The sequence below is a fragment of the Rhinoraja longicauda genome, chromosome 37, assembly GCF_053455715.1.
Source record: "Rhinoraja longicauda isolate Sanriku21f chromosome 37, sRhiLon1.1, whole genome shotgun sequence".
Lineage (NCBI taxonomy): Eukaryota > Metazoa > Chordata > Chondrichthyes > Rajiformes > Arhynchobatidae > Rhinoraja > Rhinoraja longicauda.
In genome coordinates, this window is record NC_135989.1 from 16645925 (window position 1) to 16670534 (window position 24610).

The following is a 24610-nucleotide window of genomic DNA, read 5'->3' on the forward strand; positions in this document are numbered from 1 at the left end:
TGCTTTTTCCTCCATGTCCCTTGATTCCTTCAGAAACATAAAAACATAGAAAATAGGTGCAGGAGTAGGCCATTCGGCCCTTCGAGCCAACACTGCCATTCAATATGATCATGTGTGATCATCCACAATCAGTATCCCGTTCCTGCTTTTTCTCCATGTCCCTTGATTCCGTTAGCCCTAAGAGCTAAATCTAACGCTCTCTTGAAAACATCCAGTGAATTGGCCTCCACTGCCTTCTGTGGCAGAGAATCCCACAGATTCACAACTCACTGGGTGAAAATGTTTTTCCTCATCTCAGTCCTAAATGGCTGAGCCCTTATTCTTATACTGTGACTCCCTGGTTCTGGGACTCCCCCAACATGGGGAACATTTTTCCTGCATCTAGCCTGTCCAATCCCTTCAGAATTTTATGTTTCTTTACAAGATCCCCTCTCATCCTTCTAAATTCCAGTGAATGCAAGCCCAGTCGACCTATTCTCGGTGTAAACCCGCATCTGTCTTCATATTGTATTCGTCACTGTTTCTGGAAACGTTTGGAACGCTAAGCCCTGTTAAAAAATATATATCAGCTTGGCTGTATTCATTGCCCGCCTCACCGTAGTTTGCTCCACATCACTACCTCACCAGGAGGACAAATACAGCCTCTCTTCATTCAGGCAAACGATATCTAATGGATGGAAAACAAACAGTGGTTGACCTTCAAGGAATCACATGTCTTTGGTAGTGTATAGAGTGATACAGCTTGGAAACAGGCCCAATTTGCCCACACCAGCCAACATGTCCGAGCTACACTAGTCCAACCTGCCCGCGTTTGGTCCATGTCCCTCCTAACCTGTCCTATCCATGTACCTGTCTAACTGTTTCTTAAACGTTGCGAGAGTCCCCAGCCTCAACTACCTCCTCCAGCAGCTCGTTCCATACACCCACCACCCTTTGTGTGAAAAAGTTACCCCATAGATTCCTATTAAATCTTTTCCCCTTCACCTTAAGCCTATACCCTCTGGTCCTCAATTTACCTTTTGAAAACATCCAGTGAATTGGCCTCCACTGCCTTCTGTGGCAGAGAATCCCACAGATTCACAACTCTCTGGGTGAAAATGTTTTTCCTCATCTCAGTCATAAATGGCCGACCCCTTATTCTTACACTGTGACACCTGGTTCTGGGACTCCCCCAACATCGGGAACATTTTTCCTGCATCTAACCTGTCCAGTCCTTTAATAATGTTATATGTCTAAGAGATAGAGAATGCACCCATTTGTGTTTTATAGTTTAGAGCCTGAAGTGTCAAATAAGGGGTAGGCCATTTAGAACTGAGACGAGGAAAAACTTTTTCAGTCAGAGAGTTGTGAATCTGTGGAATTCTCTGCCTCAGAAGGCAGTGGAGGCCAATTCTCTGAATGCATTCAAGAGAGAGCTAGATAGAGCTCTTAAGGATAGCGGAGTCAGGGGGTATGGGGAGAAGGCAGGAACGGGGTACTGATTGAGAATGATCAGCCATGATCACATTGAATGGCGGTGCTGGCTCGAAGGGCCGAATGGCCTCCTCCTGCACCTATTGTCTATAAGTGGAAGCCTTGAAGACCTTACCTTTCCGTTTAGTGGAAATTCTAGTTAGTTTAGACAGATTGAGGGTCATCGTGAATGTTAAGCAGAAGATCAACGTAATTAAAAAGAAAACATGATCAATTCAATGCCAAACTAGGCCTTGTGGGCAAATTGATCTGAAGTTATCTGGTGCAGACATTTTGTGTAGGGCTGATGCTGGTTTAAACCAAAGACAGACACAGAAAACTGGAGTAACTCAGTGGTTATGGCAGCATCTGCGGAGAAAACAAATGTCTGAAGAAGGGCGATGTTTCGGGTTGAGACCCTTCTTCTGAACCGAAAGCTCACCCATTCATTCTCCCCAGAGATGTGGCCTTTTCCCGCTGAGCTATTTCAGCTTTTTGTGCCTATCTTCGGTTTAAGGGCGGCACGGTGGCGCAGCGGTAGAGTTGCTGCCTTACAGCGAATGCAGCGCCGGAGACTCAGGTTCGATCCCGACTACGGGCGCCGTCTGTACGGAGTTTGTACGTTCTCCCCGTGACCTGCGTGGGTTTTCTCCGAGATCTTCGGTTTCCTCCCACACTCCAAAGACGTGCAGGTATGTAGGTTAATTGGCTGGGTAAAATGTAAAAATTGTCCCTAGTGTGTGTAGGATAGTGTTAGTGTGCGGGGATCGCTGGGCGGCGCGGACCCGGTGGGCCGAAGGGCCTGTTTCCGCACTGTATCTCTAAATCTAAATCTAAAAATCTAAGCTGGCATCTGAAGTTCCTTCCTATACATCTGGGACGGAGTGCTGACCATGGTGCTGAACTGCTTCTGGTACAAGTTAAAACTACAGCGTTAAGGTCAATTCCTATAGACAGCCATGTGAGTTCCACAGCCCAAATGTGTGAATAATTGTGTCCTGGCCCTGTGCATCTAACTCTCCTCCTGGAGCAACCTGTCAAGTGTCTAAAAATCATGAGGGGAATAGATCGGGTAGAAGCACAGAGTCTCTTGCCCAGAGTAGGGGAATCGAGGACCAGAGGACATAGGTTCAAGGTGAAGGGGAAAAGATTTAATAGGAATCCAAGGGGTAACATCTTCACACAAAGGGTGGTAGGTGTATGGAACGAGCTGCCAGAGGAGGTAGTTGAGGCTGGGACTATCCCAATGCTTAAGAAACAGTTAGACAGGTACATGGATAGGACAGGTTTGGAGGGATATGGACCAAGCGCGGGCAGGTGGGACTAGTGCAGCTGGGACATGTTGGCCGGTGTGGGCAAGTTGGGCCGAAGGGCCTGTTTCCACACTGTATCACTCTATGACTCTAAGTTGTGGCGTTTGCTTTAACTGGTTGTATTTCATTGTTCAGTTTAGATTATTGTCACAATGAAAAGCTTTTTGTTTTTGCACTAACCAGTCAGCAGAAAGACAACACATGATTAGAATTAAGTCATTTACTAGGCTTGTATACACTGGAATTTAGAAGGATGAGAGGAGATCTTATCGAAACGTATAAGATTATTAAGGGGTTGGACACGTTAGGGGCAGGAAACATGTTCCCAATGTTGGGGGAGTCCAGAACAAGGGGCCACAGTTTAAGAATAAGGGGTAGGCCATTTAGAACGGAGATGAGGAAAAACGTTTTCAGTCAGAGAGTTGTGAATCTGTGGAATTCTCTGCCTCAGAAGGCAGTGGAGGCCAATTCTCTGAATGCTTTCAAGAGAGAGCTGGATAGAGCTCTGAAGGATAGCGGAGTCAGGGGGTATGGGGAGAAGGCAGGAACAGGGTACTGATTGAGAATGATCAGCCATGATCACATTGAATGGTGGTGCTGGTTTGAAGGGCCGAATGGCCTCCTCCTGCACCTATTGTCTATTGTCTATTTACAATGTATTAGATACATGATCAGGGAGTAACATTTAGTACAAAGTAAAACCAGTAAAGTCCGATCAAAGGCATTGATTAGTCTTGTTCCCACTTTGGTGTGGTTGAAAAGTGAATTGCCCTCCTTACCCCGTTCTGCATTCCAGTGATTCCAAATTCCCAATGCAATCTACCACACCTGTTTATTTTAATGCGTTTGAAATTGATGTTTGGCATGTTTCTTGTGGTGGTTGAGCTGTAGAGTTGCTGCCTCACAGCACCAGAGACCCGGGTTCCATCCCGACTGCGGGCGCCGTCTGTACGGAGTTTGTACGTTCTCCCCGTGACCTGCGTAGGTTTTCCCCCCGAGATCTTCGGTTTCCTCCCACACTCCAAAGACGTGCAGGTTTAAATTTAGATTTTTTAGATTTAGAGATTCAGCGCGGAAGCAGGCCCTTCGGCCCACCGGGTCCGCGCCGCCCAGCGATCCCCGCACATTAACACTATCCTACACCCACTAGGGACAATTTTTACATTTGCCCAGCCAATTAACCTACATACCTGCACGTCTTTGGAGTGTGGGAGGAAACCGAAGATCTCAGAGAAAACCCACGCAGGTCACGGGGAGAACGTACAAACTCCGTACAGACGGCGCCCGTAGTCAGGATCGAACCTGAGTCTCCGGTGCTGCATTCGCTGTAAGGCAGCAACTCTACTGCTGCACCACCGTGCTGCCACGGTTTGTACATTAATTGGCTTTGGTAAATTATCCGTATTGCGTAGGATAGAACTAATGTATGATCGGAGTGGACTCAGTGGCTGAAGGGCCTGTTTCCACACTATATCTCCAAACTAACGTAAACATAATTTTTCAGGAGTGCTGTGGGTCATCCATTTTGGAGAGCTTGCTGCCTCTGCTATAAATTAACATATCGCTGCCTCAGATTATCCTCGGACTGACACTGTCTTTGTTAGATATTTACCTCTATACGAGCTCTGCCTGTTAATCTTGTTGGCTTGGATAGAGTGGATGTGGGGAGGATGTTTCCACTAGTGGGAGAGTCTAGGACTAGAGGTCACAGCCTCAGAATTAAAGGATGTTCCTTTAGGAAGGAGATGGGGAGGAATTTCTTTAGTCAGAGGGTGGTGAATCTGTGGAATTCATTGCCACAGAAGGCTGTGGAGGCCAAGTCAGTGGATATATATATATATATATATATATATATATAGTAGAGATAGATTTTTGATTAGCATGGGTGTCAGGGGTTATGGGGAGAAGGCAGGAGAATGGGGTTGAGAGGGATAGATAGATTAGCCATGATTGAATGACGGAGTGGACTTGATGGGCCGAATGGCCTAATTCAGCTCAGATAGGTAGAGTTGTACTGGCAGCAGATTAATGAATGGGAGAACTGGCATAAAGAACGCTTGTGATAGACACAAAATGCTGGGGTGTCTCAGCGGGACAGGCGGCTGTTATCACGTATGACCTTATGTTTCCACCCAGTAAAGTTTTCCATCTCTTCCTCCTCTCCCCTCCCCCCTCTCTTTCCTCTCTCCCCTGAACCCCACCGGGACTCCCATCTATTTCTCCCCCCCCCCCCCCAACTCCCTCTGGCTTCACGATCCACAACTCTTCACACCTTCTGTTTTTCTCCCTCGCCTTTGTTCCAACCATCTGCCCATCAAAAACAAAACCCTTGCCTATGTCGACCTGTTACCTGCCAGGCTTTGTCCTGCCACTTCTCTTTTCCAGCATTCTTCTCTCTCCCCCCCCCCACACCCCACACCCACCCAATTAGTCTGAAGAAGGGCCCCGACCTGAAATGGCACTATCCATGTTCTCCAGAGATGCTGCCTGACCCGCTGAGTTACTCCAGCACTCTGTGAAACGTCACCTATCCATGTTCTCCAGAGATGCTGCCTGACCCGCTGAGTTACTCCAGCACTCTGTGAATCGTCACCTATCCATGTTCTCCACAGATGCTGCCTGACACAAGAACACAAGAAAATAGGAGCAGGAGTAGGCCAACCGGCCCCTCGAGCCCGCTCCGCCATTCAATACGATCATGGTTGATCCTACACCAACCCCCTTCCCACTATCGCCGTTCTTCCCACCCAAAAGAACCGTGTGATCTCCTGGGAGAGGCGAAAAACCGGATAAAAACCCAGGCCAATTTGGGAAAAAAATCCGGAAAATTCCTCTCCGACCCCAAGCTAGACGATCGAAACTTGTCCAGGAGATTACTCAGGTCTTACTATACTAACAATAGCTCATGTCCACTACCCTGCCCGCTCCCCGTAACCCCTAATTCCCTTGTCTGTTAAAAAACAATCTATTTCCGTTTTAAATTTATTTAACGTTCCTGCTTCCACAGTTCCCTGAGGCAGCGAATTCACTGAGTGAAGAGGTTTTTCCTCATCTCAGTTTTAAAAGAGCCCCCTCTTATTCTAAGACTATGCCCCCTAGTTCTGGTCTCCCTGATCATCGGAAACATCTGACCCGCTGAGTTACTCCAGCACTCTGTGAAACGTCACCTATCCATGTTCTCCAGAGATGCTGCCTGACCCGCTGAGTTACTCCAGCACTCTGTGAAACGTCACCTATCCATGTTCTCCAGAGATGCTGCCTGACCCGCTGAGTTACTCCAGCACTCCGTGTCCTCTTGAGTATTAACCAGTATCTGCAGTTCCTCGTTTCTACATGACTCATTTTTTTTCACAGTCATTATATCATCGTGACCTTTATTCACTGTTGCTCTGTCATCATTTCACACTCTTACACATCGAAGCCTTTTGCAATTTCTGATTTATATTTACCTGTATTCAATGCCCTCAGTTAGTCTGCATCACTTGTATTCACTGCTATGGAATACCTTTCAAGTTGCGATGTCAATGTGTAATATTCTCCTGTATCCAGTCAATCCTGGTCACGCTGTTGTCATCTGGTGTTCACTTTTAGTTTAGTTTAGAGATACAGCACGGAAACAGGCCCTTTCGGCCCACCGGGTCCGCGCCGCCCAGCGATCCCCGCACATTAACACCATCCTACACCCACTAGGGACAACTTTTGCATTTACCAAGCCAATTAACCTACATAACTATGTCTTTGGAGTGTGGGAGGAAACCGAAGATCTCGGGGAAAACCCACGCAGGTCACGGGGAGAACGTACAAACTCCGTACAGACGGCGCCCGTAGTCAGGATCGAACCTGAGTCTCCGGCGCTGCATTCGCTGTAAGGCAGCAACTCTACCGCTGCGCCACCGTGCCGCACGTATAGTTCCTTGCGCAGTGAATGTCCATGTCCCCAAAAATAATGTTAATGTGGGATCGGAAATAACTGCAGATGCTGGTTTAAGCCGAAGACAGACACAAAATGCTGGAGTAACTCAGTTGGACAGGCAGCATCTCTGGAGAGAAGGAATGGGTGACGTTTCGGGTCGAGACCCTTCTTCAGACCGTTATTATTAATGCGTGCTAATCAGCTGGGTACAGTCTTAGCCTGTGATTTTTGCCTGTGCCCTGTCCCTCCTGGTCATGGTGTTCATGTGTGATATTCCCCGGGTTACTGTGCGACTGTTGCCTGTACTCTTGTCACTCCTGGTCACAGTGTAACGTTGTGATAGTCAGTCGTCTGTACCCACACCCCCCTATGTACAGCATTACCGGGTGATATTCAGCTGCACCTTGTCCTCCCCTGGGTACAGCGTTACTGTGATATTCGCCTCTATCCTGTCCTGCCTGGTCAAGGTGTTAACGTGTGATGTACGCCTGTACTCATCCATCCTGCTTACAGTGTTCCTTCATGATAGTTGCCTGTGCTCTGTCCTTCATGGAGGCAGTGTAACTGTGTGATATTTGTCTGTACCCACCCTCTCCTGATCTCAGTGTAACTGTGTGATATTTGTCTGTACCCACCCTCTCCAGTCACAGTGTAACTGTGTGATATTGGTCTGTACCCACCCTCTCCCAGTCACAGTGTAACTGTGCGATATTTGTCTGTACTCTCTCCTGGGTAGAGATTTAAGATTCAAGAATCAATTTAATTGTCACCTGTACCAATTAAGGTACAACGAAATGGGTACAGCGTGACTGTGTGATATTTGTCTGTACCCACCCTCTCCCAGTCACAGGGTAACGGTGTGATGTTAACCTGTACCTTGTCTTCCCTGGGTACAGTGTGACTGTGTGATATTTGCCTGTACCCTCTCCTGATCACTGTGTTAACGGTGTGATATTAACCTGTACTTTGTCTTCCCTGGGTACAGTGTTACTGTGTGATATTTGTTTGTACCCACCCTCTCCTGACCAATTAAGGTACAACGAAATGGGTACAGTGTAACTGTGTGATATTTGCCTGTACACACGCAAATATCACACAGTTACACTGTGATCAGGAGAGGGTGGGTACAGTGTTACTGTGTGATATTAACCTGTACCTTGTCTTCCCTGGGTACAGTGTTACTGTGTGATATTTGCCTGTACACACGCTCTCCTGGGTACAGTGTAACTGTGTGATATTTGCCTGTACCCACGCTCACCCAGTCACAGGGTAACGGTGTGATATTAACCTGTACCTTGTCTTCCCTGGGTACAGTGTTACTGTGTGATATTTGCCTGTACATACACTCTCCTGGGTACAGTGTAACTGTAACAGTGTAACAGTGTAACTGTGTGATAGTCGCTTGTACCCATGCTATCCTGATCACAGTGTAATCAGGTACACTCCATCATGGTTGGGTGTGTAGGATCCAGCATGTTGCGAGCCTGGTAGTCGCCTGTGCTCATCCCTCTGAGAGAGTTACTGTGTGAAATCTACCTGTGCCCTGTTTCTCCTTGGTACAGTGTCACTGTGTGATATTAACCTTGTCTCACCTGTGAACAGCGTTACGGTGTGATATTCGCCTGTACCCAACCTGCCTGGTTTAAATCGTAGGTAGACACATAATGCTGGAGTAACTCAGCGGGACAGGCAGCATCTCTGGAGAGAAGGAATGGTTGACGCTTCGGGTCATTGTAACTGTCTGATAGTCGCATGTACCCTGCCTCTCCTGGGTACAGTGTTACTGCGTGCTAGACACCTCTCCCCTGTCTCTCCCTGTTCCCGACCCCTTGCGATCTCTCCTTCCCCGCTGTTCTATACGTCTCTCCCCCCATCTCTCCACACCCCACTTCTCCACACCATCTCTGCATGTTATGTTGACACGGTTCCATTGTCGGCCTTGCGTCTATCGGCAGTGCTGCCTTTGTCCAGCCTGAAACCCCCCTGACGTTGCCAAAGGATAAAGTGGTGACGGCAGACAGCGACTTGTGAATGGGAAGGTTCTTCTGTGAGCTCGGAGAAGTGCAGCAGGCTGCATTCTGCAGTCGAGATGCGAGAAACATTCTCTCTCCCTCCCTCTCTCTCCCTCGCTCTCCCTCTCTCTCTCTCCCTCTCCCTCTCTCTCCCTCTCTCTCTCTCTCTCTCTCTCTCCCTCCCCCTCCTCTCTCTCTCTCTCTCTCTCTCTCTCTCTCTCTCTCTCTCTCTCTCTCTCTCTCTCTCTCTCTCTCTCTCTCTCTCTCTCTCTCTCTCTCTCCCTCCCCCTCCTCTCTCTCTCTCTCTCTCTCTCTCTCTCTCTCTCCCTCTCTCTCTGTCTCTGTCTCTGTCTCTGTCTCTATCCTTGTCTCTATCTCTCTCTATCTCTCTCTCTCTCTCTCCCTCCCTCTCTCTCCCTCTCTCTCCCTCTCTCTCTCTCCCTCTCCCTCTCTCTCCCTCTCTCTCTCTCCCTCTCCCTCTCTCTCCCTCTCTCTCTCTCTCTCTGTCTCTCTCTCTCTCTCTCTCTCTCTGTGTCTCTCTCTCTGCATCTCAATGCTGATAGCTGCTGCAGTAACCTCCTTCGCCTCTTGGGGCAGAGCTGTCCAACAAATTGTGAAGAGACTCCACAAGTCAACACAAGTCACAGATCTGCAGAAGGGTCTCGACCCGAAACGTCACCCACCCCTTCTCTCCAGAGATGCTGCCTGTCCCACTGAGTTACTCCAGCATTTTGTGTCTATCTTCGGTTTAAGCCAGCATCTGCACTAAACTTCAGAGGAAATGTGTAGGAAGGAACTGCAGATGCTGACTTAGACCAAAGGTTGACATAAAAATGCTGGAGTAACTCAGCGGGTCAGGCAGCATCTCTGGAGAGAAGGAATGGGTGACGTTTCGGGTCGAGACCCTTCTTCAGACTGAGTCGGGGGAGCGGGAGACTAGAATTATGGAAGGGTCAAGTGTGTGAAAACAAGACATCAAAAGAGATGCGGATCAAGGAAAATATAGAATAGATCATTGTTAGCTGGGACAGGTGAAAACGAGACATTGTTGTGTAAGGTGTGAAAACGGCAGATCAAAGTGGATGGTCTGAAGGAAATGTAGAATAGTTCATTGTTAGCTGAGGGGAAGGTGTTGACTCTCAGTCTGAAGAAGGGTCTCGACCCGAAACGTCACCCATTCCTTCTCTCCAGAGATGCTGCCTGACCTGCTGAGTTACTCCAGCATTTTATGATACCTGAGAATAGTTAATTGTTAGCTGAGGGGAAGGTATCGACTCAGTCTGAAGAAGGGTATTGACCCGAATTTTCTGTCTACCTTCGATTCTTTCCTAAAGAAACCTGCCCTTGGGCTCACAATGACCACGTCACCCCATTCAGTGTGAAGCTTTGTCTTATTACAGCAATGTGAAACGTATGAATATATCTCGACCTGCAGTCGGGATGCCTGTTATTGTTGAATGATTCAAGATTAATTCCTGGGGTTTTCCACGCTGGGAAAGGAGGAAATAAGGATCATGAGCAGGAGGAGGAGATTAGTTTAACCTGGCGTCGTGTTCGACATAAGATCGCAAGACATAGGAGCAGAATTAGACCATTCAGCCCATCAAGTCTACACCACCGTTCAATCACTTACACATGACAATAAACTAAATTGTAAAATGTTGACAACACTCAGCGGGTCGGGCAGCATCTGTGGAGAGAGAAGCAGCTAAAGTTTCCAGTCCCTAGAACGAAATGGCGGAGAGTCTCAGACCCGAAACATGAGCCACTTCTCCCATAAGTTCATTAGTCGTAGGTATAGGATTAGACCATTCGGCCCATCAAGTCTACTCCGCCATTCAATCATGGCTGATCTATCTCTGCCCCTCAACCCCATTCTCCTGCCTTCTCCCTGAAACCCGCACTAATCAAACACCTATCAAACTCAGCTTTTAAAATATCCATTGACTTGGCCTCCACAGCCTTCTGTGGCAATGAATTCCACAGATTCACCACCGTGTCTCTGGCTGAAGAAATTCCTCCTATCATCATATCATATCATATATCTACAGCCGGAAACAGGCCTTTTCGGCCCTCCAAGTCCGTGCCGCCCAGTGATCCCCGCACATTAACACTATCCTACACCCACTAGGGACAATTTTTACATTTACCCAGCCAATTAACCTACATACCTGTACGTCTTTGGAACCTCATCTCCAACCTAAAGGAGCATCCTTGTATTCTGAGGCTCTGGTATCTGCTCTTGGAATCTCCCAATAGTGGAAACATTCTCTCCACATCCCACCCTATCCAGGCCTTTCATTAGTTGCCAGGTTTCAATGAGATCCACACCTCTCCCCCCATTACAGTGGGCTGAAAGGCCTGTTGTTCTATTCTACGTTCTATGCTCCAGTCAGCTTCCAATGATCATTATCCCTCTGGAGTTCCTGAGGTTGGGAATCAGGCTCGTTGGTGCCGACTCCTACACTTGTAAATGTCCTTGTAAAACACTGTGAGCCCGACTGGACACAGAGTGGTGGAGTAACTCAGCGGGTCAGGCAGCATCTCGGGAGAGAAGAAATGGGCGACGTTTCGGGTCGAGAAGCTTCTTCATGCCTCACTCTGAACCGAGATTAGAACTGAGATGAGGAAAAACTTAGAGAGTTGTGAATCTGTGGAGTTCTCTGCCTCAGAAGGCAGTGGAGGCCAATTCTCTGAATGCATTCAAGAGAGAGCTGGATAGAGCTCTTAAGGATAGCGGAGTCAGGGGGTATGGGGAGAAGGCAGGAACGGGGTACTGATTGAGAATGATCAGCCATGATCACATTGAATGGCGGTGCTGGCTCGAAGGGCCGAATGGCCTCCTCCTGCACCTATTGTCTATTGAACCCGGCCCCAGATTTCACTTTCTCTTCATCAGGTTCACTGGAAAATTCAATCGAACAATATGTTACATCTTTAAAACAGTGATTTTAAAGTTTGTTGTGGTATTTATAACATCCCATAGTTTGGAAAGTCTAGACAGCCAGGCACCATCAATGTCCCAGGTGTGCTGCATTATTGGAGGTTCGCTGTGCATTGAAAGGTCTTCACATCTTTGTAGTGCAAGGGCTTTCATCGATGCCTGTACTTAGCAAGTTTGGTTTATTGTCACGTGTACTGAGGTACAGTAAAAAGCTTTTCGTTGCATGCCATCCAGTCAGCGGAAAGATGACAGGATTAATTGCCGGAATGGCGGGACTATCATATGTTGAAAGACTGGAGTGACTAGGCTTGTATACACTGGAATTTAGAAGGATGAGAGGAGATCTTATCGAAACGTATATGATTATTAAGGGGTTGGACACGTTAGAGGCAGGAAACATGTTCCCAATGTTGGGGGAGTCCAGAACAAGGGGCCACAGTTTAAGAATAAGGGGTAGGCCATTTAGAACTGAGATGAGGAAAAACTTTTTCAGTCAGAGAGTTGTGAATCTGTGGAATTCTCTGCCTCAGAAGGCAGTGGAGGCCAATTCTCTGAATGCATTCAAGAGAGAGCTAGATAGAGCTCTTAAGGATAGCGGAGTCAGGGGGTATGGGGAGAAGGCAGGAACGGGGTACTGATTGAGAATGATCAGCCATGATCACATTGAATGGCGGTGCTGGCTCGAAGGGTCGAATGGCCTCCTCCTGCTCCTATTGTCTATGGATTACAATCGAGCCATTCGTAGTGTACAGATTTAAGAGTGTGGCGTGATTGTAATATGTGATTGTAGATCAGCTTCTGTGGCTAGCACGCAAATAGTCAAGAGAGTCCTAGCTGATGGTGCATTTAATGGGATCACATAGTGCAGTAATAGGCCATTCGGCCTGCCACTTCCATGCTGACCATCGAGCACACATCTATGCTAATCCTAGTTATCAACACTTGCTTCTTTGCTTCAGTGATTCAAATGTTCACCAAGATGGATTCTAAATGTTGCGAGGGTCTCTCCTATTCCACCCAGATTCCAGTCACTCTCTGTGTGAAAAAAAGGGCGGCACGGTGGCGCAGCGGTAGAGTTGCTGCCTCACAGCGCCAGAGACCCTGGTTCAATCCCGACCACGGGCGCTGTCTGTACGGAGTTTGTACGTTCTCCCAGTGACCTGCGTGGGTTTTCTCCGGGTGCTCCAATTTCCTCCCACAATCCAAAGACGTGCAGGTTTGTAGGTTAATTGGCTTGATATGAATGTATATTGTCCCTAGTGTGTGTGGGATAGTGTTAGTGTGCGGGGATCGCTGGTTGACATGGACTCGGTGGGTCGAAGGGCCTGTTTTCGTGCTGTATCTCTAAACTTTACTAAACTAAGCGAAAAATCTTGCTTGAACCCGCTCTAAACCTCTGCTCCTTATCCTAAAGAATGCCCTTTAGCATTGAGCACGTCAGACACCTGATGTGACAAACTCAACTCAACAGTTATGTGCAGAGTAATAGGAGCAGGAATCATTCCTGGGGTTTTCAATGTGGGGTCTTTCTGCAGCTGTGGGCCAGTGCCCGCTGGTTGCTGCCTGTCTTGTTACTGGTGGATACACACAAAATGCTGGAGTAACTCAGCGGGACAGGCAGCATCACTGGAGAGAATGGCGGTCACGGTGGCGCAGCGGTAGAGTTGCTGCCTTACAGTGAATGCAGCGCCGGAGACCCGGGTTCGATCCCGACTAAGGGCGCCGTCTGTACGGAGTTTGTACGTTCTCCCCGTGACCTGCGTGGGTTTTCTCCGAGATCTTCGGTTTCCTCCCACACTCCAAAGACGTACAGGTTTGTAGGTTAATTGGCTTGGTATAAATCATATCATATCATATATATACAGCCGGAAACAGGCCTTTTCGGCCCTCCAAGTCCGTGCCGCCCAGCGATCCCCGTACATTAACACTATCCTACACCCACTAGGGACAATTTTTACATTTACCCAGCCAATTAACCTACATACCTAAATGTCCCTAGTGGGTGTAGGATAGTGTTAGTGTGCAGGGATTGCTGGTCGGCGCGGACCCGGTGGGCCGAAGGGCCTGTTTCCGAGCTGCATCTCTCAACTAAACTAAACGAAGAAGGAATGGGTGATGTTTTGGGTTGAGGACCAGACCCGACCCGACCCTTCTCTCCAGAGATGCTGCCTGTCCCGCTGAGTTACTCCAGCACTCTGTGAAACGTCACCCATTCCTTCTCTCCAGAGATGCTGCCTGTCCCGCTGAGTTACTCCAGCACTCTGTGAAACGTCACCCATTCCTTCTCTCCAGAGATGCTGCCTGTCCCGCTGAGTTACTCCAGCATTCTGTGTCTATCTTGGGTGTAAACCACTTCCTTATTCCACGTTTTGTTTGTTTGCTGGTGGGGTTTTCACTGGCTGTTTGCAGAGACTCCAGGCACAGGATGTACAGAGGGGGTGGAGCATGGAAATCCATGTTTAATATCTGGAGATTACGTTCCCTGGCACCGACTCAGCGTCTGTGACATTCCGCTTCGGATTATGCTGTGCTGCTTAATCCAGCGAGGATCAGTCCCACACTGGCCGATCGTGAACCCTTAGCTGTTTACTTCCGACAAGCATTTGCAGAAGAGATTTGCGATCAGTCCCAGACATTCACCCACCTTAACTTTCCACTCACACAGGCAACTGAACGATCAAGTCAATTTTATTTGTATAGCACATTTAAAAACAACCCACGTTGACCAAAGTGCTGTACATCAGTTCAGGTACTAAGAACGAACATACAATGGCACACAAAAATAACATAGAAACATAGAAAATAGGTGCAGGAGTAGGCCATTCGGCCCTTCGAGCCTGCACCGCCATTCAATATGATCATGGCTGATCATCCAACTCAGAATCCCGTACCTGCCTTCTCTCCATACCCCCTGATCCCTTTAGCCACAAGGGCCACATCTAACTCCCTCTTAAATATAGCCAATGAACTGGCCTCAACTACCTTCTGTGGCAGAGAATTCCACAGACTCACCACTCTGTGTGAAAAAAAACTTTCTCATCTCGGTCCTAAAAGACTTCCCCCTTATCCTTAAACTGTGACCCCTTGTTCTGGACTTCCCCAACATCGGGAACAATCTTCCTGCATCTAGCCTGTCCAACCCCTTAAGAATTTTGCAAGTTTCTATAAGATCCCCCCTCAGTCTTCTAAATTCCAGCGAGTACAAGCCAAGTCTATCCAGTCTTTCTTCATATGAAAGTCCTGCCATCCCAGGAATCAATCTGGTGAACCTTCTCTGTACTCCCTCTATGGCAAGAGCACCCGTAGTCAGGATCAAACCCGTTTCTCTGGCGCTGCAAGCACTATAAGGCAGAAACCCTACCATTGTGCCATCATGCATGTCTGGGATGTCTTGAAGCTGTGTATGGCAATTATATTCCATATGAAGGAATATGGGCCAATTGAGACTGGCTTAGTTACAGCATCTTGGTCAACGCAGATGTGTTGGGCCGAAGGGCCTGTTTCCGTGCTGTTTGACTCTTGAGTCAATGACATTCAGCCCTACAGGTCTAGCAGCTTTCCAACTCTCCGGTGTTTTCCAATTCCTGCTGTGTTTGCACAACCAAATATTTATCTTAGTTACAGTTTCAGAAGGGTTAGTTACAGAAGGGTCTCGACCCGAAACGTCACCCATTCCTTCTCTCCTGAGATGCTGCCTGACCTGCTGTGAATAAATACCTTCGATTTGTACCAGCATCTGCAGTTATTTTCTTACACTATCTTAGTTACAGAATCTTCCACAGACCAACACCCCTGCCCTCTTACCCACAACAACCTCAAATGATAGCAGCAAAATACGGGTGTCAGGGTTATGGCGAGAAGGCAGGAGAATGGGCTTGAGAGGGAGAGATACAGCAATCAGCCAAAACATTATGACCACCGACAGGCGAAGTGAGTAACATTGATTATCTTGTTACAATGGCACCTGTCAAGGGGTGGGATATATTAGGCAGCAAGTGAACAGTCAGTTCTTGAAGTTGATGTGTTGGATGCAGGAGAAATGGGCAGGAGTAAAGACCTGAGCGACTTTGACAAGGGCCAAATTGTTATGGCCAGACGACTGGGTCAGAGCATCTCTGAAACGGCAAGGCTTGTGGGTTGCTACCTGAAGGATCTGCTGCTAAAGTTTTGGTGCCAGATACCACAGGACACCTTCAGGGCTCTTGTAGAGTCCATGCCTCAGTGGGTCGGCACTGTTTTGGCGGCACACGGATGACCAACAGCACATTAGGCAGGTGGTCATAATGTTTTGGCTCGTCAGTGTAGATCAGCCATGATTGAATGGTGGGGTAGACTCGATGGGCTGAATGGCCTAATTCTGAGCTAAGGTGAAAATCAATGGAAGAAATTCTGCAGATGCTTGAAAGCGGAAATAAAAAATGTAAAACTCGAAACTGCTCAGCAGGTCGGGCGGATCATTGGAAGAAGTAACAGAGTTTCAGATGGAAGACCCTTTTCATCTGAACTCAGAAGGAAGAGATCTGGTGGGGGGGTCTTCACCTGTGATGGTATCATAGCTTCTCTTTCCGCAGATGCTGCCTGTCCTGCTGTGTGTTCCCACCACTTCCCGTTTTTATTTTTCGATTTGTGTCTGGCACAAAGAAATCCGGCTGTCAGACCTTGAGTGAACTTGCTCTAATTATCTCCATTACATCCCAGGGTCATAGACTTCTCTAACCCAAGGAGAGTATTTCCCCTTCATCTACCTTGCACCTATTTTAATCATCTTACACATTTAGGTCACACTTTAATCTCCTGCGCTCGAGGGAAATGCGAGCCGCGTCTGCAGATTTCTTTGTCATATATTTGTTCGTCACGGGGTCTTATCGAAACGTATAAGATTATTAAGGGGTTGGACACGTTAGAGGCAGGAAACATGTTCCCAATGTTGGGGGAGTCCAGAACAAGGGGCCACAGTTTAAGAATAAGGGCTAGGCTATTTAGAACTGAGATGAGGAAAAACCTTTTCAGTCAGAGAGTTGTGAATCTGTGGAATTCTCTGCCTCAGAAGGCAGTGGAGGACAATTCTCTGAATGCATTCAAGAGAGAGCTGGATAGAGCTCTTAAGGATAGCGGAGTCAGGGGGTATGGGGAGAAGGCAGGAACGGGGTACTGATTGACAATGATCAGCCATGATCACATTGAATGGCGGTGCTGGCTCGAAGGGCCGAATGGCCTCCTCCTGCACCTATTGTCTTTTGTCTATTGTTGTCATCAATCTTCAAAGAGGACTCAAAGCGTTGGAGTAACTCCAGGGCGATCCCGACTACGGGCGCTGTCTGTACGGAGTTTGTACGTTCTCCCAGTGACCTGCGTGTCTTTCATCCGGGTGCTCCGGTTTCCTCCCACAATCCAGAGACGTACAGGTTTGTAGGCTAATTGGCTTGGGTAAAATTGTAAATTGTCCCTAGTGTGTGTAGGATAGTGTTAGTGTAAGGGGTGATCGCCGGTCGACGTGTACTCGGTGGGCCGAAGGGCCTGTTTCCACACTGTATCACTCTATGACTCTATGACGGGCCTTGTTTCCACACTGTATCACTCTGTGACTCTATGAAGGGCCTGTTTCCACACTGTATCACTCTATGACTCTATGAAGGGCCTTGTTTCCACACTGTATCACTCTGTGACTCTATGAAGGGCCTGTTTCCACACTGTGTCACTCTGTGACTCTATGAAGGGCCTTGTTTCCACACTCTATGACTCTATGAAGGGCCTGTTTCCACACTGTGTCACTCTGTGACTCTATGAAGGGCCTTGTTTCCACACTCTATGACTCTATGAAGGGCCTGTTTCCACACTGTGTCACTCTGTGACTCTATGAAGGGCCTTGTTTCCACACTCTATGACTCTATGAAGGGCCTGTTTCCACACTGTGTCACTCTGTGACTCTATGAAGGGCCCGTTTCCACACTCTATGACTCTATGAAGGGCCCGTTTCCACACTCTATGACTCTATGAAGTGCCCGTTTCCACACTGTGTAACTCTATGAAGGGCCTGTTTCCACACTGTGTCACTCTGTGACTCTATGAAGGGCCTTGTTTCCACACTCTGTGACTCTATGAAGGGCCTTGTTTCCACACTCTGTGACTCTATGAAGGGCCTTGTTTCCACACTCTATGACTCTATGAAGGGCCCGTTTCCACACTGTGTGACTCTATGAAGGGCCTTGTTTCCACACTCTATGACTCTATGAAGGGCCCGTTTCCACACTGTGTGACTCTATGAAGGGCCTGTTTCCACACTGTATCACTCTGTGACTCTATGAAGGGCTTGTTTCCACACTGTGTGACTCTATGAAGGGCCCGTTTCCACACTGTGTGACTCTATGAAGGGCTTGTTTCCACACTGTGTGACTCTATGAAGGGCCCGTTTCCACACTGTGTGACTCTATGAAGGGCCCGTTTCCACACTGTGTGACTCTATGAAGGGCTTGTTTCCACACTGTGTGACTCTATGAAGGGCCTGTTTCCACACTGTGTGACTCTATGAAGGGCCCGTTTCCACACTGTGTGACTCTATGAAGGGCCTGTTTCCACACTGTGTGACTCTATGAAGGGCCTGTTTCCACACTGTGTCAATCTATGAAGGGCCTGTTTCCACACTGTATCACTCTGTGACTCTATGAAGGGCCTGTTTCCACACTGTATCACTCTGTGACTCTATGAAGGGCCTGTTTCCACACTGTATCACTCTGTGACTCTATGAAGGGCCTGTTTCCACACTGTATCACTCTGTGACTCTATGAAGGGCCTGTTTCCACACTGTATCACTCTGTGACTCTATGAAGGGCTTGTTTCTGCGCTGTATCTCTAAACTGAACTAATGTGCGCTGGATCGCTGGTGGACGATTCTTTCTTCCTTCCTTTCACTTCCCCCAATTAAACACCCTAGGATATAAGAAAATAACTGTAGATGCTGGTACAAATCGATTTATTCACAAAATGCTGGAGTAACTCAGCAGGTCAGGCAGCATCTCGGGAGAGAAGGAATGGGTGACGTTTCGGGTCGAGACCCTTCTTCAGTCTGAAGAAGGGTCTCGACCCGAAACGTCACCCATTCCTTCTCTCCCGAGATGCTGCCTGACCTGCTGAGTTACTCCAGCATTTTGTGAATAAACACCCTAGGATGGCAGCTACATAAACTCACACCCCACCTCTCCCTGAGACACCAATGCATTGATACAACTCAGCAGCTGGCAATTATATTTCACGCTGCAGATTGTGAATGAGTCTTGGGAATTTTGCTGGTGGGGAGGAGGTTCTATTTTTAGGTGGCAGATGATATCGCAGTTGTTCTGTGGAGCTTTTGTGTCTTTCAAAACCAACAGTGATCTCGGGCGCTGTTTGTGCTGGAATAGTATCATTGGGCATCACCCCCAAGCTTCACCTCAGCCAGGAATAGCCAGGGCACCCACACACAGATAGATACAAGGTGCTGGAGTAACTCAGCGGGTCAGGCAGCATCTCTGGAGAACATGGATAGGTGACGTTTCACAGAGTGCTGGAGTAACTCAGCGGGTCAGGCAGCATCTGTGGAGAACATGGATAAGTGACGTTTCACAGAGTGCTGGAATAGCTCAGCGGGACAGGCAGCATCTGTGGAGAACATGGATAGGTGATGTTTCGGGTTGGGTCCCTTCTTCCCCTGCCAAAAGAAGATGCAACACGAGCCTGCTTCCAAGTGGTATTGGTTTCTTATTGTCACCTGTACCGAGGTACAGTGGAAAGCTTTATTTTACTTGCTGTCGAGGCAGACTATACCATACATGAGTGCGTCAGTTACTGTAAAAAAGGAATATAACAGGTATAAAATGTATTGTTACAGATACGGAGAAAATGCAGCTGCAAAAAAAGTGCAAGGGGTGCAACAAGGTAGATTGGAAGATCAGGAACCAACCCTAACATTGGGGAGGCCCATTAATGAGTCTGATAACTGAGTGTTGGTGAATGTGACAGGATGGCACTGCTAGGAGAGCTTCTGCCTCACAGGTTCAGTGACCCGGGTTCAATCCAGTCTACTCCACTATTCAATCATGGCTGATCTATCTCTCCCTCTCAATCCCATTCTCCTGCCTTCTCCCCATAACCACTGACACCCGCACCAATCAATAACCTGTAAATCTCCGTTTAAAAAATACACCTCCACAGGTATTCTGTATATGTATTCGAGAGAGAGTTAGATTTAGTTCTTAGGGCTAACGGAAGCAAGGGATATGGGGAAAATGTAGGAACAGGGTACTGATTGTGGATGATCAGCCATGATCATATTGAATGGTGGTGCTGCCTCGAAGGGCCGAATGGCCTACTCCTGCACCTATTTTCTATGTTTCTGTTTCTTTCTGTGGCAATGAATTTCACAGATTCATCCACCTCAAGCTAAATAAATACTTTATTTCCTTTCTAAAGAAATTGCTTCTCATCTTCATTCTAAAGAAAATCCTCGTTTTCTCCATTCTAGACTCCATCTAATAAGTCTAGATAGTAGCAGACAGAACGGCCTGGTGGCGCAGCAGTAGAGTTGCTAGCTCACAGCGCCAGAGACCCGGGTTTAATCCTGACTACAGGTGCTGTCTGTACAGAGTTTGTAGTTTCTCCACCGTGACCTGCGTGGGTTTTCTCCAGGGGTTGATTGACAATAGACAATAGGTGCAGGAGGAGGCCATTCGGCCCTTTGAGCTAGCACCGCCATTCAATGTGATCATGGCTGATCATTCTCAATCAGTACCCCGTTCCTGCCTTCTCCCCATACCCCTTGACTCCACTATCTTTAAGAGCTCTATCTAACTCTCTCTTATAGAAACTTACAAAATTCTTAAGGGGTTGGACAGGCTAGATGAAGGAAGATTGTTCCCGATGTTGGGGAAGTCCAGAACAAGGGGTCACAGTTTAAGGATAAGGGGGAAGTCTTTTAGGACCGAGATGAGAAAGTTTTTTTTCACACAGAGTGGTGAATCTGTGGAATTCTCTGCCACAGAAGGTAGTTGAGGCCAGTTAATTTGGCTATATTTAAGAGGGAGTTAGATGTGGCCCTTGTGGCTAAAGGGATCAGGGGGTATGGAGAGAAGGCAGGTACGGGATACTAAGTTGGATGATCAGCCATGATCAGATTGAATGGCGGTGCAGGCTCGAAGGGCTGAATGGCCTACTCCTGCACCTATTTTCTATGTTTTTATGTTGAAAGCATTCAGAGAATTGGCCTCCACTGCCTTCTGAGGCAGAGAATTCCACAGATTCACAACTCTCTGAGTGAAAAAAGTTTTTCCTCATCTCCGTTCTAAATGGCCGACCCCTTATTCTTAAACTGTTTTGGTTTCCCCCCGCACTCCAAAGAAATGCATTGCAGGTTATTTGGCTTTGGTAAAGATTGTAAATTGTCCCTAGTGTGTTGGATAGTGTTAGTGTACAGGGATCGCTGGTCGGCACGGACACAGTGGGCCGAAGAGCCTGTTTCCACACTGTGTCTCTAAAGTCTAAAATCTGTCTTGTGTTGACAGGAATCTCATGCTGGTCATTCTGTGGTGGCCACACACATTGGAGAACACAGGAACAGTATTTATTTGCATCATATAAAATTCTTAAGGGATTGGACAGGCTAGATACAGGAAACATGTTCCCGATGTTGGGGGAGTCCAGAACCAGAGGTCACACAGTTTAAAAATAAAGGGTAGGCCATTTAAGACTGAGATGAGGAAAAACCTTTTTCACCCAGAGAGTTGTGAATCTGTGGAATTCTCCGCCACAGAAGGCAGTGGAGGCCGATTCACTGGATGTTTTCAAGAGAGAGTTAGATTTAGCTCTTGGGGCCAACGGAATCAAGGGATATGGGGAGAAAGCAGGAACGGGGCACTGATTGTGGATGATCAGCCATGATATGTAGGTTAATTGGCTGGGTAAATGTAAAAATTGTCCCTAGTGTGTCGGATAGTGTTAGTGTACGGGATGATCACTGGTCTGTGTGTAGGTTAATTGGCTGGGTAAATGTAAAAATTGTCCCTAGTGGGTGTAGGATAGTGTTAATGTGCGTGGATCACTGGGCGGCACGGACTTGGAGGGCCGAAAAGGCCTGTTTCCGGTTGTATATATATGATATGATATGATATGATATGATGATCATATTGAATGGCGGTGCTGGCTCGAAGGGCTGAATGGCCTACTCCTGCCTACTCCGATTGTCTATGTTTCCATGTCTTTGGGTCAGAGTGGCGTCGCCAATTTGCAGAAGTGGGCGGAGGCAAGGTTCGTGAGCTGGTGGGGAAGCAAGCTGGTTGTTTGGAGACCAGAGGAGGGTAGCGTGCGAGGAAACAGTGTGAGGAATGAGTAATTACATTGATCGATGATGTGGGATTCGCCCGAGAGAGCAGACTGCAGAGTGTCTGAACACGAACTGTCCACACAAGAGACCAATTAGACCGAGATTGGCTGCTCACAACAGAAGCTGGCGTAGGATTGCCAATATCTCCACAACGGGTGTAGACACTCCTGAAATTAAAGGCTTGTCCTGAGGACACTGGTAGGAGGTTACACCAGGGACAAAGATCCTCCAGCAATAAAACTAAAGTTCCAAAAACAATTTTATTTTGAATGATATTTTTTTTTCCCCCTAATTATAAATGTGGCAGGAATTGGAGAACAGAGTTTTGGCTGTCAGCCATCCAGTTAGTTGTGTCTTCTCTCCATTGGCAGGGCTCGGGCACTCTGCAGCGAAGATTGAGACCAATGGTGGGAGGGTAGGCGGGGAAATTTGAGTGCAGGTAACGTGACCATTGTTTTTTTTAGATTTAGAGATACAGCGCAGAAACAGGCCCTTCGGCCCACCGGGTCCGCGCCGACCAGCGATCCCCGCACATTAACATTATCCTACACCCACTAGGGACAATTTTTACATTTGCCCAGCCAATTAACCTACAAACCTGCACGTCTTTGGAGTTATGTGTGGGAAGGAACTGCAGATGCTGGTTTGCACTGAAGATAGACCCAACAAACCTCTGTGAACCGAACAAGTAAAGCTCTCATTCTTCCTACGACTTTCACAAATAGCATGAGGGTAGTAAAATAACTGCAGATGCTGGTACAAATCGAAGGTATCACAAGATGCTGGAGTAACTCAGCAGGTCAGGCAGCATCTAGGAGAGAAGGAATGGGTGACATTTCGGGTCGAGACCCTTCTTCAGTCTGAGGAAGGGTCTCGACCTGAAATGTCACCTATTCCCTTTCTCCTAGATGCTGCCTGACTTATTTTTTTAGATTTAGATTTAGATTTAGAGATACAGCCCGGAAACAGGCCCTTCGGCCCACCGGGTCCGCGCCGCCCAGCGATCCCCGCACACTAACACTATCCTACACACACTAGGGACAATTTTTACATTTGCCCAGCCAATTAACCTACATACCTGTACGTCTTTGGAGTGTGGGAGGAAACCGAAGATCTCGGAGAAAACCCACGCAGGTCACGGGGAGAACGTACAGACGGCGCCTGTAGTCAGGATCGAACCTGAGTCTCCGGCGCTGCATTCGCTGTAAGGCAGCAACTCTACCGCTGCGCCACCGTGCCGCCACCTGACCTGCTGAGTTACTCCAGTATTTTGTAACAGCATTAGGGTGATCAGTACCTCTGATTTTAACTTGAAGAAAACGATGTGCAGCACGGTGGCGCAGCAGTAGAGTTTCTGCCTCACCGCGCCAGAGACCCGGGTTCCATCCTGACTACGGGTGCTGTCTGTACGGAGTTTGTACCTTCTCCCCGTGACCTGCGTGGGTTTTCTCTGGAAGCTGCCTGACCCTCTGAATTACCATTGCACTTTATGTAATATCGCCCTTTACCTTTCTCGAATTGAATGGAATTGAGGTGAATAGGTTTATTGGCCAAGTATGTACGCGTATAAGGAATGTGCCTTGGTGCTCCGCTCACAAGTAACAACACGAACATACAGTAAACAATTCAGAATAAAGCATAAAACATTAAGAATAAAACTATAAACATGTGAATTAAATAAACCAGAGCTAAAAGAGACCACAGACTTTTGGTTATTGAGTAGAGCTACAACTCCTGGGGAAAAAAACTGTTTTTATGTCTGGTTTTAGTGTTCAGAATCTGATCCCTTTCAGTCTCCATTTTCCCAAGATGTCTTTCCTCAGATTTCAAGAGTCAAGAGTGGTTAGTGGTCATATGTTCTGAAACAGAACAATTACACGTTTACTTGCAGACTGGAACAGGTCTGTAAACAAAGTACTCAATACATTACATAATAAAACTATTGAAAAAAAGCTCAATAAATAGAAGTGATATCAGTGCAAAACAAAACAAAACAAAAGCCCAAAGTGCTTATTGCAACCAAGGAAGTTTGTGGCTTGATGTTTAGTTAGTGCTAGACCAAGTGGACCTGTTGGGCCCAAACCTCTCCTGCATTGGTCCCTCCCCGTCCCCCCCCTCCCCCCACTCTCCCCCTCCCCTCTCCCCATCCCCTCCCTCCAGCCCCTCCCCTCCCCCTCCCCTCGCCACCATTCCATCCCCTTCCCCTCGCCCCCCACTCCATCCCCCTCAACCACCCTTATCCTCCCTCCTCCTACCTCCCTCCCACCCCCACCTTCCAACCCCCTCCTCTCCCCTCCCTCCACCCCCTCCCCTCCCCCTCCCCTCGCCACCATTCCATCCCCTTCCCATCGCCCCCCACTCCATCCCCCTCAACCACCCTTATCCTCCCTCCTCCTCCTACCTCCCTCCCACCCCCACCTTCCAACCCCCTCCCCTCCACCCCCTTCCCTCCCCTCCCTCCACCCCCTCCCCTCCCCTCCCTCCACCCCCCTCCCCTCCCCTTCCCCTCGCCCCCATTCAATCCCCTTCCCATCGCCCCCCATTCCATCCCCCTCAACTACCCTTATCCTCCCTCCAACCCCATCCCCTCCCTCCACCCCCTCCCCTCCCCTCCCTCCACCCCCC

General features: G+C 48.0%; 1 protein-coding gene across 13 annotated transcripts in view; it reads left to right on the forward strand.

Moving 5' to 3' along the window:
* Positions 1-24610, forward strand: part of LOC144610619 (adhesion G protein-coupled receptor L1-like) — a 455971-nt gene that overhangs the window by 1514 nt on the left and 429847 nt on the right. The window lies entirely within an intron of this gene.